This window comes from Acinonyx jubatus, chromosome B3, assembly GCF_027475565.1.
Source record: "Acinonyx jubatus isolate Ajub_Pintada_27869175 chromosome B3, VMU_Ajub_asm_v1.0, whole genome shotgun sequence".
Taxonomy (NCBI): Eukaryota; Metazoa; Chordata; class Mammalia; order Carnivora; family Felidae; genus Acinonyx; species Acinonyx jubatus.
In genome coordinates this window covers 1,134,827-1,153,286 of record NC_069386.1, presented here as the reverse complement: position 1 = coordinate 1,153,286, position 18,460 = coordinate 1,134,827, and the positions used below count along the sequence as shown (strand labels likewise).

The following is an 18,460-nucleotide window of genomic DNA, read 5'->3' as shown; positions in this document are numbered from 1 at the left end:
AAATTTTTAAAAATGGCTGAGTGACACCAACAGGAAGTTGGTTTGGGGAGGCAGCCTGCGACTAGGCCACGAGGTCCCAGAACTTGGAACTGGGACGGAGGTCTGAAGTTAACGGGAAGCTCTGGAAACCGTTGATTGGAGGCTCTGAAAGGGGCACATTTCCTAGCTGGGAGGGACCCGCGAGTCCATCTACTCCACTCGCAGCTCTCAGACGAGGCGGGCTTCTGTTCTGGACCAGCTGTGGCACAGAATGGGCTCCACTGGGCGTCTCCTGGGTTTGCATCCTGGGCTTTCTCCTCCACCTCCCCGCCGCTCTGTTTCCACTGCAAGACAGGGCAGGTGGCAACCTCCCGTTGGGTTCGTCTGACACTGAACGTGCCCTGCAGATTGGGCACTTGGCGGGAGTGGAAGGTGAGGGGTCGCAGGGTAATGCAGCGTCACAGACAAATACCCTCCCAGAGGCCAGCCAGCAAAGCCGATGGGTCAGATGGACAGGATCTAAGTCACAGACTTCAGCCGGCATCAGCCTCGCTGCCGGGGGGTGTGGGGAGCAGCACACAAGGCGGGGGGGGGGGGGGGGAGGGTGCACGCTGAGCTACTCAGCTCCCCCTGGGCGGCAGCACGTAAAAACCTGCCTTCACGTTGTGACTCTTCCCATTTCTTGAACGACACGTCAGGAGCCCAGATTTTTATGTGAAATTTTGGATTTTAAAGTGTGGCACTGGATTTTAATATAAATCACTAGATGGGAAATAGAAGGACAGACAAAGGAGCACGCAAGTCAGCAGCCTTGCTCCCCGCGGGCTCCCTGCCTGGCACTGTCCCCAGAGGGAAGTCTCCGGCTCTGGATTCGGGGGCCCTCTCGGCCCCCACAGCCCACTTTGCCCGCCTGGAGCCCCCTGCAGGGTAGCTGTCTATGCAGCGGCCACCACTGGGTCTGGGGGCTATAACTCAGTCTCCCCCATCAGGACAGAGAACTGGCTGGGTGTCTGGGGGCTGTTTCCCGTTTCCGGCCCAAGGTCACCTGGTCCCCCAGTGACAAGCGGGGCACAGGATTGTTTCCCTGTCATGACAGGGAGAGCAGAGCCCCGCCTCACCCGCACCCCAGCTTAGAGCTGAAAGCCCCCCGTGGACTTTCCCTGCAGTCTCTTATTCTGAGGCTGTCACCCACAGACCGTCACACCCAGGACCGCCAACCCGCCGCCGTGCAGAGAGCCCAGTGCTTGTCCCTTCTCAGCAGCGCTTGGGATGTTGACGGCTCCCCCACTTTGCTTCGGCCCCCGCTTCTGCATAGCTGGAGCCCCCAGGCTGCTCTCTTAGGAGTGATAAGGAAAACACAGCCTGTTCTTTCTGGGTTTTCCACTGGCCATTAAGGGATCTGTATCTGCCACAGGGAGATATGCTAATGCACAGTTACAAGTGTTTGTAAACGGCTCTTCCGCGGTCCTTAATAGAACGGGTAGCCCATATTGCTGTGGGAGGGACGGCATGTCCCGTGTGGCCCGTCTTCCCCAGGGAAGGGGAAAGAGGGAGGAGGAGAGGGGAGTTTATTGCTCAAGGACACAGCAACCCTGACGGGGCCGCAGCCTGACCCTGAACACACCCGCCAAAGGGGAGCAGCTGGTATCAGCAGGGCGGGTGAGGGTCATACAGGGATGGGGCAGGACGTATCCACAGAGACGGAGACGCAGAGACCCAGCTTCGTATTTGCACCAGAAGAGCAAGGGGGCCGAGCCCGCCAGGCAGCATTTGGCGGCCTAAACAGGGCCGGCAAAGCACGTCCAGGTCAAGAGCAAGGGCTTCTCTGAGTCTTCCGAAGGCCGGCTGGGTCCTGCCGTCTGCTGAGTCTGCAGGGCGTCTGTGGATGCGAGCGGGCAGTGGCCTGGGACCAGGGAGCCCGGGGTTCTGTTTTTAGTCCGGCTTTGATCCTGAAACTCTTGTCAGCCACACTGCCGATCAGATTTGTCCCTTGGAAGCTTCTGTTTTGTTCCAGAAAACACGAAGCTTCTGGCGGATGGCGGTACACGCTAGTCTGCGGGGGAAGCTGGCGGGGCATCTGTCCTGCCTCTTCCCTGACACTCGGCCCCCAGGACTCTGACCCAACTCCTTGGGAAGTAATGGCCTTTCCGGGGACTCTTCTCTCACGGTACTTCCTCGAACCTCTCTGCGTCCTCGTCTTTCCCGCCCGGCCCCTCTTCCGGACCAGCTCAGTTGTGGGCGGGTTCGTAAGACGGCAGAGGAAGCGTGGCCGCGTGAGGGTGGCAGGGCAGGGGTGCGGCCGCCGTACCGGTGACCCCACGGGTCACCCCTTGGCAGACTGTAGTCTGGGGCCAACCCGGCTCCGCCTGCCCGCGAGAGTACAGTTTCGCTGGAACACAGCCACACCCGTGAGTTTTCGGATTGTCCGTGGCTGCTTTTGTCTTACGCGGGCAGAGTCGAGTAGTCGTAAAAGCGACCGTATGGCCCTCAAAGCCTGAACTACTACCTGGCATTTTACACAGAACGTTTGCTGAACCCACATTATTGCACAGTTTGCACACCTGGCCTCAAATCCCGGCTCCGGAGCGTTCTAGCTGCGGTGTGGAGGGAACCACTCTGGACCTCAGTTTCCTCTTCTGTGGATGGGGGACACTGTCCCCTCCATACCCGGCTTCTCAAGTTCGCGGTGGGTAATGAGCACGGAGCCCTTTGCAATCTGCAGACTGCTGTGTAGACGGCAAGGGTTGCTGTTCCTCCCTTTCCTTCGAGCCTTAAGGATTGCCCCAGTTCCTTATCTTTATCCTCTTTGGTTATTTCCGGGACTGGAGCAGTTAAAACCTACAATTTGCAGGCAGTGCTAATGCTAATTTCCTAGTCAGCCTGCCTTTCTGCAGACTGTCAAATGGCAAGGATGTATTTAAATAAGCATGACTTATGTAGAGGAATTGGTTCATGAATGAAGCCCGCAGTCACATATTGTGCTCCAAGAGTTAAAGAAAATCCCGATTTATACCTTCTCTATTCAGTGGAGAAATTGCAGCTGAATGGTAACTATATTTAGACCCCCGTGTCACCTTCTTTGGTCAAATATTCTCTTTGGTTGTAGCAGCAGTTTTGTGCACGCTTCCAGAAAGAGAGGCTCTGAGGACTCACAGGAGGGCGTGCGGACCTGGGTCATTACCCGGGCTCCGGGCACGCTGTCCGCTCGGCTGAGCTGGCGAATATATGAACTAGGAAATCCACTACGGTGGCGGGCAGCCCCCATGCCTCCACAGGGCTCGGAGGGAGCACACGGGCCAGGGTACGGGGCGCAAAGACCATCATGCACGTGCAATTCGTGCAGGGCTCGGCGAGAAATCTGCAGAGGCAGCAGGCTGTGGCCTGTGAGGCCAGATAAAGCCTGAAGACTTGCTTTGTTTGGCTCACGTAGTGGGGTGTGTGCGTTTTTGATATAATTTGTATGTCTCTGGTTGAAGATGTTTGCTGCAGCCCAGCTCCTTCCCTCCCACCTCCCTGATGTGCTGGGCATCGCCGCCCAACCTAATAATTCAGGCACTGCCCCACTTCGCTAAGCAGTGGTGGTCTTTGTTAGGTCCGTTACAGCACCAAAGCCTCTTCAGTTCCGGCGAACCCCCCATTCTGGGGGAGAGGGCTTGCTAAAGCCAGACGAGGAGTCTGGACTCCAGACAAGTGGAGGGGGAGGTTCAGGGCAGGGCAGTAACATCTACAAGGGAACCAGAGCGTGTCGGGAAGTCCGAGGGGGCCCAAAAAGCCGGAAGGAGCAACAGAAGTATAAGAGTAAACGTTGGCACCTCTGTGGCAGACCCACAACTGGCCCCTGAGACACACGGGGCACTGGACTGGGGCAGGACTCCCCGTTTCTACGTCCCGCCACTGTCAGAGCTGGCCCGCTGCCTCCTGTGAGGCCTGGCCACGACTGGCTTGGAAACTCAGCAGGGCTGATGCTGTGCCCTCCGTCGAGAGGGTTGGAGGTCTGCGGATGTCGGAGACACAGGTGATGCTTCGTGTGGTGTGCAGTCTTCGTCTTCCGGCACGTGCCTGTCACTCGGCGAGGAGCCAGTGCTGAGGGTATGTGCATGGGTGTAAGGGAAGAGCTCACAGCGGGTGGCGATAGGCTTGATTATCGTTTGTAGGCTTGCTACATTTACGTCTGTAAAATCCCTTGCGTCGTTGGAGGTAGTGGACATCCTTGTTTTGTTCCTGATTTTTTTTTTTGGACAAACACAGGAGTTCATAACCCTGTTTCATGCCCAGACCTCTTTTCTGAAGTAAGATTTAAAAAAAATTTTTTTTTCAACGTTTATGTATTTTTGGGACAGAGAGAGACAGAGCATGAACGGGGGAGGGGCAGAGAGAGAGGGAGACACGGAATCGGAAACAGGCTCCAGGCTCCGAGCCATCAGCCCAGAGCCTGACGCGGGGCTCGAACTCACGGACCGCGAGATCGTGACCTGGCTGAAGTCGGACGCTTAACCGACTGCGCCACCCAGGCGCCCCTCTGAAGTAAGATTTTAAATGCACAAAGTACATACGATTGCAAAGGAGACCAGGTACATAAGTAGTCGCTGAAATATTATCGCTGTATTAAATAGCAAGATATCATGGCAGGTCTGATAAATACCATAGTTTCGAAGCAATGACAGGCATAAATAATATTCTGAGATACTGTGACAACTGTAATATGATATAAAAATATTGGTGGTTTCTATTGGCAACAAAATCATAGGTAATTTCCTGCAGTTTGCTACTTAACATTCCCAATTGGAGGAAAAGCTACATTTCTGTCGGAGGTCAGTGAAAATAACTCTGTAATCTTTTTATGCATCTAACACGTAGGTTAAGAAACATGATGAAAAATCCTTGCTAGTGATTCCTCAGTAAGTGAGATGCCAGCTGTAGGCTGGGGTCTGTGTATTCTTTCGTGTTCGGGAAAATACCCACCAATTTTCATTTTATTGAGGGTTTTAGAGATGGGTATGGAATTTCCTTTTCAGAATCGATGAAAATGACATGGTTTTCCTCACTTGGGCTGTCAGTGTGATGAGTTACATTGATGGGTTTCCTAGTACTCAACTCTCCTTCCTGAGTTCCATCTTCCCTGGTAACATCCGAAACGTCCTCTCCTCTAGCCCAAGCACTTCTGTCCCGTTGCGCTCAGCTGGTCCCACGGGCGCGGGGCTCTGTCCGCCTCCTGGGATTGCTGCCTCTGCCCCTCCAGACAGTCTGTCATAATTCGTGGACAACTTGCCCGCACACTAACCTCCTCCAGTTCGGACTATTGTTCCTATACTGGCCAGTCAAGTCTTCGAGTCTGAAGGAGTTCCGTCCTTTATGGGGGAGAGTCCTGATAGGTGATCTCCGGATTTCTTATTTCTTAGTCCGTTCGTGTTGCCCCTGGGATGCCCTTGCCGCTCTGGTGAGACCTGTTGCTGGTGGTTGGTTCACGCCTGCCCATGGTCTGAGAGGTTTGGGGGAATATTTTGTCAGGTAGTTTTGTTTAACATCTTGTCTATAGGCTTTTTCTTTTGTTTTTGCAGAGGGATTAGGGAAAATCTACACCCAAGCCACAGCTCTCTGCAAGAGAGATTTTCAGTTACCTCTTTAAATCCTTTCATGCCCATTGGTGTAGCTAAGCTTTCTATTTCTTCTTGTGTCAACTTTGGCATTAAAAAAATTTTTTTTAATGTTTATTTATTTTTGAGAGACAGAGAGAGACAGAACACAAGCAGGGGAGGGGCAGAGAGAGAGGGAGACACAGAATCCGCAGCAGGCTCCAGGCTCCGAGCCGTCAGCACAGAGCCCGACGCGGGGCTTGAACTCACGGACCGCGAGATCACCACCTGAGCTGAAGTCGGACGCTGAACCGACTAAACCACCCAGGCACCCTTAAAACATTGTTTTTAATAGAAATGTGTTTGTCTCATCTTGGTTTTAAAGTTATTTATCTCTCATTGTATTTTAAAATCTTGTTTTGTGTGTAATTATTCATACCAGCAGGTTTTCTATCTGGGAGCTTCATCCGGTAGGACGGTTAGTTAATCCTCTCTATTGCTCTCTAGCTCTCCATTTAATTGTCTGCACTTATCTTTGTTATTTCCTTCTGCTTCCTTTGTTTGTTCTTTTTCTAGCTTCTTGAGTTGAATGATCTGTCCGTTATTTCAAATGGTTTTATAAACAGACTTACAACTGAAAATGTCCCCTTGCTTTAGGTGTAGCTCACCAATTTGGACACAATTTTGTTCATTCAACAATAAGTACTCCACAATATCTCCTATGCCTTCCTTTGGCTTAATAGTAGGCTTCCAAAAACAAAATAGTATGCTCCCAAACTTTTAGATATGTACGCTTTAAAAAAAAATAAAACTTTTGTTCTTTAGTCCCATTTTTTATTACATTGTAGTCAGAGAACATCCTTGATGTGATGTTAATTCTCTGGAATTTGTTAGACTTTCCTGTGCAGTGTATATATATTATCTCCAAAATTCTATGTGGGTTCCAAAGAATGCTGCATTCCCATTGGACATAAACTTCCTCCACTTTAAAAGTGTTAGACATATTCCTTATGTTATTCAAATAATCTGTATCTTTGCTTACTTTTTAAAACCTGTGGCTCAAGCAGTTTCTGAGACAGAAATGTCATAGTCTCCTCTCAGACTTGTTGATTTTCTTTTCTTTCTCCTTGTATTTCTGTCAATTGTTGCATTGCTTTACGTATTTTTAGGATATCTTGTTACGTACGTGTATCTTCTTCTGTTTTTCCTTTTATCAGCGTATCATATAAAGCTTTGTTTCATATCATGCTTTCCTTTTAAATTCTATTTTGTCTGATGTCAAACTTGTTTTCTTGGTTTGGCTCATCTTTGGTCTATTCTCCATTCCTTTTGGCATCGCTTTGTTAAAATTATGTCTCTTAGAGACAATGTATTGCCAAGTGTTGTTAGTTTTTACTTGTCTTCTTTCTCTTTGCCTTTCTGAAATTCAGTATGAGCTCATCTTCTTTGGGTCGGTTCGCTGCATTTGCATTTATTGCAATTAATGTAACAGTAAAACTTTTCTGCGATCTTCTTTCTTCTATTTATTTATGTATTTATACTACTGAATATTTTATTCTACTGTCTTCGAAGTTGCACGTTCTCCTTTTATTCTTCTCCAGGCTACCCCTGGAGTATGAATTTCCATACCAGTATCTATTTTTCTCTAATACTTTCTCACACTTATCTGTAGTTAGGTCACTACCCAAACTTGACAGATGCTTTAGTGGGTCATAAGCTTCCGGTCTTCCTTTTCTCTATCCCCTGCACCCCACCCCGATATTTCGGTACCGTTTAAAGTTTTAGTTCTGCATTGTAATGGGCACACCTTTTTTTTTCATTTGTTTTCCTTTGCTTATGTAGTCAATACTAAATTTTACTAAGTTATTTCCTTTCTGGATATAGTTGGTTTTTCTCGGATTAACAACAATAACAACAACAACAAAACTGTTGGGGAACTCCAGGATGATTAAAAAACATTTTTTTAATGTTTATTTATTTTTGAGAGAGAGAGAGAGAGAGAGGGAGAGAGAGAGAAAGCACGAGCAGGGGAGGGGCAGAGAGAGAGGGAGACCCAGAATCCAAACCAGGCTCCAGGCTTTGAGTTGTCAGCACAGAGCCCAACTTGGGGCTCAAACCCACGAGCCATGAGATTGTGACCTGAGCTGAAGTCGGATGCTCAACCGGCTGAGCCACCCAGGCGCCCCTCCAAGGATGATTTTGAAGATGATCCTAGTATGATAATACTTTCTGAGATTTTGTAAGTGTAAGAGCTTATTTATTTATTTATTTATTTATTTATTTTGAGTTAAAATCCTAGGTTTACTTTTGGGGGGCGTGACTACGTTACCTATTGGTTCTTGTCATTCTGATGCTTTTTTTTTTTCCTTTCGGGAGGCTTCCCGAAAAGCCTTTGGAAGCTCCCGCACACTGTGGGTGTGTCCCTTATTTTTACCACATTACATCTCACTGTTGTCTCCCCTTCTTATTGGTGCCATTAGGCACTCTAAGAGCCACTTAAATTGAGAATTTACCTGGCTCTTGAATTCTGGGGAATTTTTGGCCATTACGTTTTCAAATACGCCCCGTGCTCCGTCTCTCTCCCGCTTTAGGGTGTTATTACGGGATTGCCGACACTTGTGTCATCCTCTGAGCCTGTGGTGGCTTTAAGGAAGTAGCTCCAAAACTCTTTGACACCGAGAGGTGGGGTCTGTGCCTCTCCGCTGGAACCTGCTTGACCAGCTGGAACCTGCTCGACCAGTAGAACGCTGTGAGGGGTGTGTGTGCCAGTTTCCAGATTCAGAGAAAACTGCAGCTTGAGCCCTTTTGTGTCTTTGTTGCCCTTCTGGGGGGATTGAGAGAATTGAGGCTGGTGGAGTGTTCTTTCTGCTACGTTTAGTTAGAAGTCTCTTCCTGGTTGATTGTCCTTTTATCGTTGTAAAACTTTTCATTTTTATTTTGAAGTTTTATTTTTCATTTTGTCTCTATTAGGTTTTAAATATGTCTATTTTTATCAGTACGTAGCTGGTGTAGAAAGCCCATTTGATAGTCTCTGATTTAAATACAGGAGTTTAGGGGCGCCTGGGTGGCTCCGTCGGTTGGGCGTCCGACTTCGGCTCAGGTCATGATCTTGGGGTCCGTGGGTTTGAGCCCCGCGTCGGGCTCTGTGCTGACAGCTCGGAGCCTGGAGTCTGCTTCGGATTCTGTGTCTCCCTCTCTCTGCCCCTCCCCTGCTCATGCTCTGTCTCTTTCTCAAAAATAAGTAAACATTCAAAAAAATTAAAAAATTTTTAAATATAGGAGTTTGATTCTTCTACATTTACTTTGGGTTTTACACATTATACTTATTCCTTCTCTTATTTTTCTATTTCCTAGATCCATGATTTATTTGTTCTCCTTTCTTATGTTTTCTTGGCTTGGTAAACTTTGCTTCGTCTACCATCTCCTTTCTCTCCCTTCTGCTAATGTGTAAATTATGCCTTATATTTCTTTTTCTTTTCATTGACCTTTTAACTTACATACAAAAGTTGATTTTTCTCAAAGTTTAAAATATATGACTTTAGACTTTCCATTATCTTTTTGATAATATTGACCATACTTTCCTTAGAGTCTTTTTAAAAATATTTTATTTATTTTTAAAAATGTTTTTAATGGTTTGTTTTTGTTTTTGTTTTTTTTATAGAGAAAGAGACAGAGTGCAAGCAGGGGAGGGGCAGAGAGAGAGGGAGACACAGGATCCGAAGCAGGCTCCAGGCTTCGAGCCGTCAGCACGGAGCCCGACGCGGGACTTGAACCCACGAACCGGGAGATCCTGACCAGAGCTGAAGTCAGACGCCCAACCGACCGGGCCACCCAGGTGCCATGTCTTTTCTCTTTAGAAGATTGCTTTATTATCCTAAATTATGGGGGGCTGAATTATTCTGTAAGTTGTGCTAATTGTCTCTCAGAGCATCTGCTGTCCTCATCTGCCTTGCACATTTGGTGTGTGACTCACAGGGAGGGCCATCCTTGGTCCCTTCTGTCCTCATCGTTCCACTGCTGCTTCTTTATGCCTGGTCGCGGCGACCTCCACCTGGCCCACTCAGCTCCGCGGTTCGAAACCAGGTCTTAAGTTTGGAAACTTGAGGCTCTTGTCCGCAGGAACGTTTCGGATCCAGATCCTGAGCCGGCGGGTAGTGTGGCCCAGGCCCTGCCTGTGTAGACATCCCTAATCCCTTCTGCTGCTTTGGGCCACAGCTTAATGTAGGAGTGAGCCTCAGCTGGCAGGTGAGGGAGCCCGCCTCAGCTCCGTTCGAGCTCCTCACTGCACAAGCCGGCCCGGGGTGGGTGCCCGCCGAAGGTGAGCACGGGCGCTCAGTCCGGCCGCGGCCCCGGAGCCCAGAGGCCCACCGCCGTGGCTCGCTGAGGTGTCTGCCGTCCTCGTTGGAATCTGACTTAAGTTTAAGATAAGCCATCACTTTGGTTTGGAGCAGGGGGTTGTGTTTTTGTCTTAAAATGCGAACTCGGAGCCCCAGGTGAAACAGAGCTGAAGCTTGTACATTTTCACACTCTGACCGAGCAGTTCACGTTTAGGAATTTACCCTAAGGACGCAATTGGATAACATGTGTGTAATGATGTTCAGTGTGGTATTTTGTAATCAGAGTGAAAAGCTGGAAGCGACTCAGATGGCCGTCAATAAGGGATTCAATAATTTATGGCACATCAATAAATTATGACACAGCCACGCCTCTGTGGCTGGGAGTGACCCCCCAGCTCTGAGAGGCTCTAATTTGGTAGCTTTGTAAAGCTTTGGCTCTTGCCTTTTTTTAAAAAATAAAATATCCACAGACGATTCTGCTTTGCCTACAGGATTAGGAATCACTGCTATGAGAGTGTCTAATATTCTGGAAAGTAGACTAATTTTAATTCCAGGATCACATTTTGTACCGGAACGTTCTAAACTGAGGGTTGTCCAACCGCAGCCCGTGGGCTGCTGCCTGACTTGATGGCCCTTATATTTTGCAGTGGTTAGAAAGAAAAAAAGCAAAAAAGAATCATATTTCATGATATGTGAGAGTCACGTGAAATTCCAATGTGGGGACTCAGCTGTCGAGGGACAGGAGCAGGATCGGGTGGTTGTGACAGGGACCGTGTGGCCCACAAATCTTCAGGTGTTGACTAGCCGGACCCTCACAGAAAGTGTGCGGACCCTGCTGGAGACCATCTCTCACTCTTGCTGCAGACCGGACTCAGCTGTTCGATCGCCAGTGCAGGTGTGTGTGCGCGTGTGTGTGCTGTGTCTGTGCGTGCACGTGCGTGTGTGTGCACGTGCGCGTGCAGGGACAGGCTCCTTCTCCTCCGTCTGTAGCTGGAAAGTGGCCGTCCCGCTGTCAACCGTAAAGTCTGGGTGCCTGGCTTCTCACTCCACCAAACACAACGAAGGCCGAGCCGCCGCGGGTCCCTGGGGACAAGGCTCGATCGGCCGGAGGTTGCCCAGCAACGACAGCTCTGGAACGACTGGCTTCCAACGGCTCTCGTCCCTCACCCGGGACTCGGGCTCTGCCATTTTGCTTTGTGTCGGTGACGCTGGTCTCGGGACGCGGGCACCCTTGGCTGCCGCCGCCACCGGGTCCACTGGCTTCTCTTGCCCAGGCCGCGCAGTTCGGGCCCTGCCTACTCCACCCCTCCCCCCCCTGCCGCAGTGGCGCTCCCCCCGCACCCCCAGTATCAGCCCCCCACCCCGGGCCCCAGCGTCCCGGAGCAGGAGCCTGAATGCTGGGGGCCGACAGACATCGTCAGACACAAGGGGGCCACAGGGGGGCCGTGATCGATGCTGCCGCGGGACAGGACAGCCCCAGGAGCACAGGCGCATCCGTGCGTTTCCAAGCGCTAATGGGATGTCAGCAGGGCCCCTGGCACCGTCGCAGACAGCCTGCTACTGACACACCCGAGACACAGAGTCTGGGCTCAGGGCGGGAGGCTGGGGGGGGGGGAGGCTGGCTCCGAAACGTGACGCCTCCGGGAAGCAGCGGTGGAGTCTGGGGTCTGATGTGCCCAAGCCCCGGTCTCCCTCACCCCCGCCTTGCTATCTGTGCCCCGGCCTCCCTCACCCCTGCCTTGCTAACTGTGCCCCGGCCTCCCTCACCCCTGCCTTGCTATCTGTGCCCCGGCCTCCCTCACCCCTGCCTTGCTAACTGTGCCCCGGCCTCCCTCACCCCTGGCTTGCTATCTGTGCCCCGGCCTCCCTCACCCCGCCTTGCTATCTGTGCCCCGGCCTCCCTCACCCCTGCCTTGCTATCTGTGCCCCGGCCTCCCTCACCCCTGCCTTGCTATCTGTGCCCCGGCCTCCCTCACCCCTGCCTTGCTATCTGTGCCCCGGCCTCCCTCACCCCTGCCTTGCTATCTGTGCCCCGGCCTCCCTCACCCCTGCCTTGCTATTTGTGCCTGGGGGCAGGGACACCCATGCCCAGGGCCACAGTGAGGACGGAAGAAAACGCGCCCGCACAGCGCCCGGCACACAGCCCCCGCCGTGGGACCTGCTTGTCCCCAACCACCTCCCATATCATGACCTGCAGCCATCGGCTCGCTCAGAGCCTGGAAGGGGGCTGGCCGTCACTCAGCAGGGTCTGCCTCAGGGGAGGGAACCAGAGTGACGTTATTTGGGGTCAGTGACCTCCTCCGTGCAGCAGGTCAAGAGAGAGGCGTTTTTATTTCACTTGGGTCTCCTGCGGGGGATTCAGATGTCCCTGCACCCTCTTAAGGCAGGACGATGAATCACTCAGGGAACTCGTGCAAACCTGTTATTACATGAAAATAGAAACCTCACGGCCCATCAGAGGGGCCACCGCGCCACCGCTAACCGCAGACCTCGTCGCCCGTTGCCGCCCTGCGTGCTTCCAGGATTCAGAGGTGCGGACGCAGCCGCCTTTTTACTGTGGCATGCAAAGGCCGCCGGTGCCCACACAGTATCACTGCTGGGGTGTCTCACCAGGCCTGCATGTGGAAAACATTCCGGACAGGCTCGCTTCCCAGCAGGGGCTTCTCTCCCGTGCGAACGTCTCCTGCCCTTGCCACGCTCTGTGGCCAGCTCCAGGCTGCCTCTGCCATCCCAGCGCGGCCTCGTCTGGGCCCGCGGACCCTCGGAGCTGTCACAGCCGCTGGGCCCGGGCGTTGGCGGTCGGTCACCCTTCTTTGCGTTTCTGTCTTCCGCTAGTTTCTGAGTCCTTGAGAACAGGACCGTGCCTTGTTTTCGCGTCCCGCACAGTGGGGCCGTCAGTCCCCGAGTGTGAGCCGGTGCGTCTGGGCTGGGGTGGATGGGCTGTGTTTCTGACGAGCTCTCGAGTGACCCCCGAGCCGCCAGCCCAGGGACCCCACCCTGGTAGCAAAGCCTCAGGGCCTACCCTCCCATCTCCTTCAGTGCTTGTCAAAAGCACAGATGTTCTGGAATCAAGTATTACATATAAAAACACTTGGAGAACCATAGAACGTTTACGAACACATCAGGACCAGGTGTGACTACTGATTATTACATTTCAAAAATAAATAGACGTGTGATTTTGGCTGCTACAACAGCCAGTTGAAAAGTGGTTGCTACAGCCAGTACACGGATTAAAAAAAATAACAATGAAAACCAGAACAGAAAGTGGCTGACTCTCCATGTTTGTATTTTTTCACCAGCCGATTGAATCAGCGTTCTACTTTGGCAGTTGGAGGATGTCATTTACTTAGATATATTGGCACGCACTCGGAGACTGGCATTTCATCTCTGTTCAATTTAAAAAATGCTGTCTCCTCTAAAGTCACTTCAAAGTTAATCCGCTTGAAGAAACAAGGGAAAGCGAGGTGAGCCTCTGTTTGCAGTGACGGGAACGTCCTCAGTCATACTGAGCCCCCGGCTCATCCATCCAGGAGTGTGAAATCCGCACGCGGGTCCCTGCCGGTGGTTGGGGCTACTGACGGCCAGGTCACACAGCACGAGGCTCTGAATAGACGCCTTCAGCAACGGGCTTCCTCAGGGCCCCCCAGAGGCTCCGTGCACCGGCCTCCGAGGCTGCGGGAAGCCCGGCCGAAGGCTCCCGGCCCCGCCATCCCGTGTCAGCGGGAAGCTGGCATTTTCGCCCTGGGGTGATGCTCCCGGGATGGGTTGGTGCCTCGGCTGGTGGAGTCCACAGATCGTGCCTGATGGTCCGGATGCGGGAGGAGGGTCGTTTGGACACGAACGGGCTCCAGCGGGCTCCGTTCGCCTCGGTGGCCGATACCGTGAGCTCGGGGGTCCGATGCCTCGTGTACATCCCGGCTCCGGTGCTCGCTCTGAGTTCTTCCAGTGTTCTCTTCCTCAGTGTCCCCATCTGTCGGCGAGGACCCCGGGCGTGTCCTGAGAGAAGGGTGGTGGGCAGCACCCGACAGCTCCAGCGTAAACTAGTGGGCACGGCGCCCGCGGAGCCCGCCTCGGAAGCGTTAACTGCTTTGCTCGGCCCGGTTGGGGCTGCCGCTGCTGACTGCCAGGGGCTGCAGTCGTCAGGATGCTCTCGGCCAGTGGCGGGAAGCCTGAGCCGCGGCGGCTCACGCGGTGAGGACGTTGATTCTGTCGCCTCACGAGAAGTGAATCGTAGGTGGGTTGGCTCAGCGTCCCGGTGCCGGAGGGCGGGACCCAGGCCCTGTCCAGCAGCCCCGATGGGTGACCTGGTGTCCAGGCCGGTTCCCCTCGTGGGAACAAGACGGCAGCGGCCGCTCAGGCTGGCAGTGTTCACATCTGGCTGCGGACTTGGAGAGGCTCTCCCTGGACCGTGGGGAGTTCATGCCTCCCGTCAGCGTGAGTAGACTCGCCGAGGTCCGATGTCGCCCTGAGCCGGGAACAACGGCGAAGGGGTTGACACATTCCTTACCAGACTCACAGGCAGAAATCGTAACACTCAAGGGGCTCCTGGGGAGCTCAGTCCGTTGAGCCTCCAACTTGGTTTAGGCTCAGGTCACCATCTCGCGGTCTGGTGGGTTCAAGCCCCATCCCGCTGTGCATTGATGGTGCAGAGCCTACATGGGATTCTCTCTCTCCCCCCCTCCCTCTCTCTCTGCCTCTCTCCTGCTCACAATCCCTCTGCCTCTCTCAAAACAAATTAAACTTAAAACAAGGGGTGGGGGTGCCCGGGTGGCTCAGTCGGTTAAGCCTCCAACTTTGGCTCACATCATGATCTCCCGGTCCGTGAGTTCGAGCCCCGCGTCGGGCTCTGTGCTGACAGCTCGGAGCCTGGAGCCTGCTTCGGATTCTGTGTCTCCCTCTCTCTCTCTCTGCCCCTCCCCCACTCATGCTCGCTCGCTGTCTCTCTCTCACAAGTAAATAAACATAAAAAAACTAAAAAAAAAAAAAAAGAAGAAAGAAGTCATAACACTCAGATTCCTGGGCAGGCCCCCCCAAGTCCGATTCACTGGGGGCGGGGCCCAGGCATGTGCATTTCAGAGGGTTCCATAAATTACGTGGAAGGGAAATACTGAGCGTGCATAGATGGGGAGCCCCGCACCAGACTGATGCAGAGGTGGGCACGGGCGTGAAACCACGCTGCACCACGAGGGAGGAAAGCTGGTGGCAACAACCACACCCTCTGGGGTCTGGGGCCTAGACACTGGGGCCTGCCGGCCAGCGGGGATCTCAGCAATCCCAGAGGCCCTTTGTTCACCCAGTATCTCTTGCTGGACCCCTGCTCAGTCCACGACCTTGCGGGCAGTGAATAAGCTACGTCAGCCGCACACGGGCTGGGGGCAGACATGTAGCAACCAGAGGGGAGGGGTGCGCCCGCCGGTTCTGGGACGCCAGGACGAGCACGCATGGCGGGGGGAGGCCGGAGGGAGGCCGGAGGGGGACGTACCTGGACACTCGCTGTCCTCGGGCTGACAGAGAGCCTCCCAGGGCAGGGACTCCAACGTCCTGCCCTTTGCTTTCAAAAGACGGACCGTCTCAGAGAGAGCGGCAGCACAGGGTTCCCGCGTCCGCGAGGCTGAAGCAGAAAGGCCGGCAACGGCCGGGCGATGGCGGGGAGGTGACAGCTGGCCGTGAGCTGCGGTGCACGCCGGGCTGGGGGTCAGTGCGTGCGCAGCGTCGTCCCCAGTCTCACAGTCGGACTCGTGTGCGGGGTTGACGGATGTGGAGACCACAGCCCAGATGTGTATGGAGGACGTTTCTCATTCACCTGTGGCCACTGACACAGACGGCCAGTGCCACCGATTAGGTAACGGTGCAGCAAGAGTTATGATGCCGTGCAGCTGCGGAATGCCGCGTCCCCTCCCCGTCCGGCCGTCCCCGCACACGGCGGCCCACCTCTTCCTCATTGTCGCTGTTCTGTTTCAAAACAGCTTCCGCAAGCTGTCGGCCAGACGGCCTGTTTCTACCATTGTCTCCTGGACGGATTTCCCTTGACGACCTCGATACCATGTCGAATTCATCCCGGGCTGGAATTATATGAACCGGGGGGACATTTAATGGGAAGAGAGGCTCTGCATGTAAGACACCTGCTTGCGCTAAAAGTCGGAGTTTGGTAAATGATGTTTGACGAGAGACAAGAGGAGAAACGTCCGCCTTGCATCCTTTAAACCTCGCCTTCAGAGGCTCCCGGGAGCCCCCTCGACACGGGAAGGGACGCGCCTCCCTGTGTCTTTTAGAGCCACCGCTGCCCGTCCCCGGCCCGTCTGGCTCCGTTTCCCTGCGGGAACCAGGGCACAGACTCTGCAGACTGCAGGGACGAGACCTCCCTCCACTCTGTCGGCATCTGTTAAATGCCATCTGGGCCGTTCATCGGGTGGCCAAGCGGGTCCAGAGGCCACTGCCCCGGGAAGCCAGGGGATTTGAGGGGCAGAAGCTGGGCATTCCTGGCTTAAAGTCCCAGCCCTCTGCCAATGAGCTGTGTGACTTTAGGTACCTCACGCAACCTCTCTGAGCCCCCGTGTGAAATTCTGCCCGTATCGACTCTCTCTTCCGGATCATAGGTCTCCAATGGCTGGGTGCTTGTAGGGTCAGGAGAGCAATTAGCAACAAGCATGCACACAGCTTCTGGACCAGACCCGGCACACAGGGTGTGACGGAGGCCCAGCGCAGCTATCTTCTGCCCCTCGGCTGTTTCTGGGTATGATGCCGCCTGATGAACAGGTGGACACCATGGCCGTGTGCCCACCGGTTACCCACAATGCATCTGCAGCACCCAGAAGTTCTGGGTGTCTCTGGGTCGGCATCTGTATGCAAGGACACAACTTGCTTTTTTTTTTTTTTTTAATGTTTATTCTTGAGAGAGAGAGAGAGACAGAGCATGAGCAGGGAAGGGGCAAAGAGAGAGGGAAACCCAGAATCCGAAGCAGGCTCCAGGCTCCGAGCTGTCGGCACGGAGCCCGACGCGGGGCTCGAACTCACGAACCGCGAGATCACGACCTGAGCCGAAGTCGGATGCCCAACCGACCGAGCCCCCCAGGCGCCCCGACAGAAGTGTTACGTGTATTCAGACAGGAAACAGGAAAGGTTTTCGGACGAGCAAGAGGCATCAGGCTTGCTTCGGGCCGTTCGTGTTTGGCGCTGGGCCGCAGATGGTGCAGGGCCTACCGAGGAGGACCGGGATTCCGCTGTGTGCCAGCACTCGTGGTGTGGGAAGGTGATGCTGAGGCACCAGGACAGCCACCTCTGAGAGCGTGTGCCCGTCCAAGCCCAAGTAACGCGGGGAGATTACAGGCTACAAGAGGTAAACGTATTTCTGTCCCAGAGCACTGCTCAGAACTTGAATGTGATCACATGCATGTGAGTTCTAAAGCAGTCACTCTCTTCCCAAGCGTATTTGATGAGACGATCCTTTTTTCAGAGCCCTCACCTACTGATGTCTGCCAAAGAGTTCTCCGTGGAATGTGGCTTAGAACAGGGCGCTTTAAACTCGTCTCTTTCAGAATTCGCAAATATTTCCCTATCTGTGTGGTTCTATCGAACGCCTGCAATTATCCGAACACTATTCCAAAAGCATTCAGAACAACTAAGTCGGAAATTTACTATTGCCACAGAAACACAAAATATTGAGTCGATTGGAACTAGAAGTATTTATATTTTCTTTGAGAAGACATTATTATTGAGTCAGTGAAAAGTGACTCCTGTTGAAGATGTTGTCAAAATGTATATTCAGTTTAAAGGGTTCTTTTCCCTCCTTTCAGCCTCAAATTTTCAGCACGAACCCTACAACTCAGAAGCTGGTCACTGTACTTAGGGTAGAAATTCAGATTTCTCTGAGTCAAAGGGAGGCTTATATTTCACTTCTAGACATTACTTTTAAGGCCGCAATAATTAAATCAGCTTAATGATAGAGAAAAAGTATGCACACAGACTAATTATATGAAATTTCACATATGCTAAAAAGATAGCATTTAAAATTGGTAGCATAAAAATTGAAAACCTTTTAATATACATGGTTAACTATTTTAGGGGAAAAAATCAAATTAGAACCCTCATGTACTAGATGAAAATACGTGGATTAACGTTTTAAGACAAAACAGGTATTAGTTTCCCCTTTTACTACCTCCTGAGCCATCCAGGATTTGCTGCGAGATTTGCTTCATAAAACTGACGGCAGGGGCCTGGGGGGCTCAGGCGGTTAAGCGTCCGGCTCTTGATCTCGGCTCAGGCCATGATCTCCCGGTTCGTGGGATCGAGCTCCGGGCTGTGGGGCTCTGAGTTGATAGTGTGGATCCTACTTGGGATTGTCTCTCTCTCCCTCTGCCCCTCCCCTGCTCTCTCTCTGCCCCTCCCCCTGCTCCTGTGCTCTGTCTCTCTCTCTCTCTCTCTCTCTCAAAATAAAGAAGTCAACTTTAAAAACAGAAAACAAGGGGCGCCTGGGTGGCTCAGTCGGTTACGCGTCCGACTTCGGCTCAGGTCATGATCTCGCGGTTTGTGGGTTTGAGCCCCGCGTCGGGCTCTGTGCTGACGGCTCAGAGC

General features: G+C 52.8%; 1 long non-coding RNA gene across 1 annotated transcript in view; it reads left to right on the top strand.

Annotated features, from left to right (window-relative positions):
- The window catches only part of LOC113601992 (uncharacterized), a 98,508-nt gene extending 88,728 nt beyond the window's left edge, over positions 1–9,780 (top strand). The window contains exon 5 of the long non-coding RNA XR_008298888.1: positions 9,214–9,780. This is a non-coding gene — a long non-coding RNA (uncharacterized LOC113601992). The remainder of the gene's footprint in view (positions 1–9,213) is intronic.
- The last annotated feature ends 8,680 nt before the right edge of the window (positions 9,781–18,460 follow it).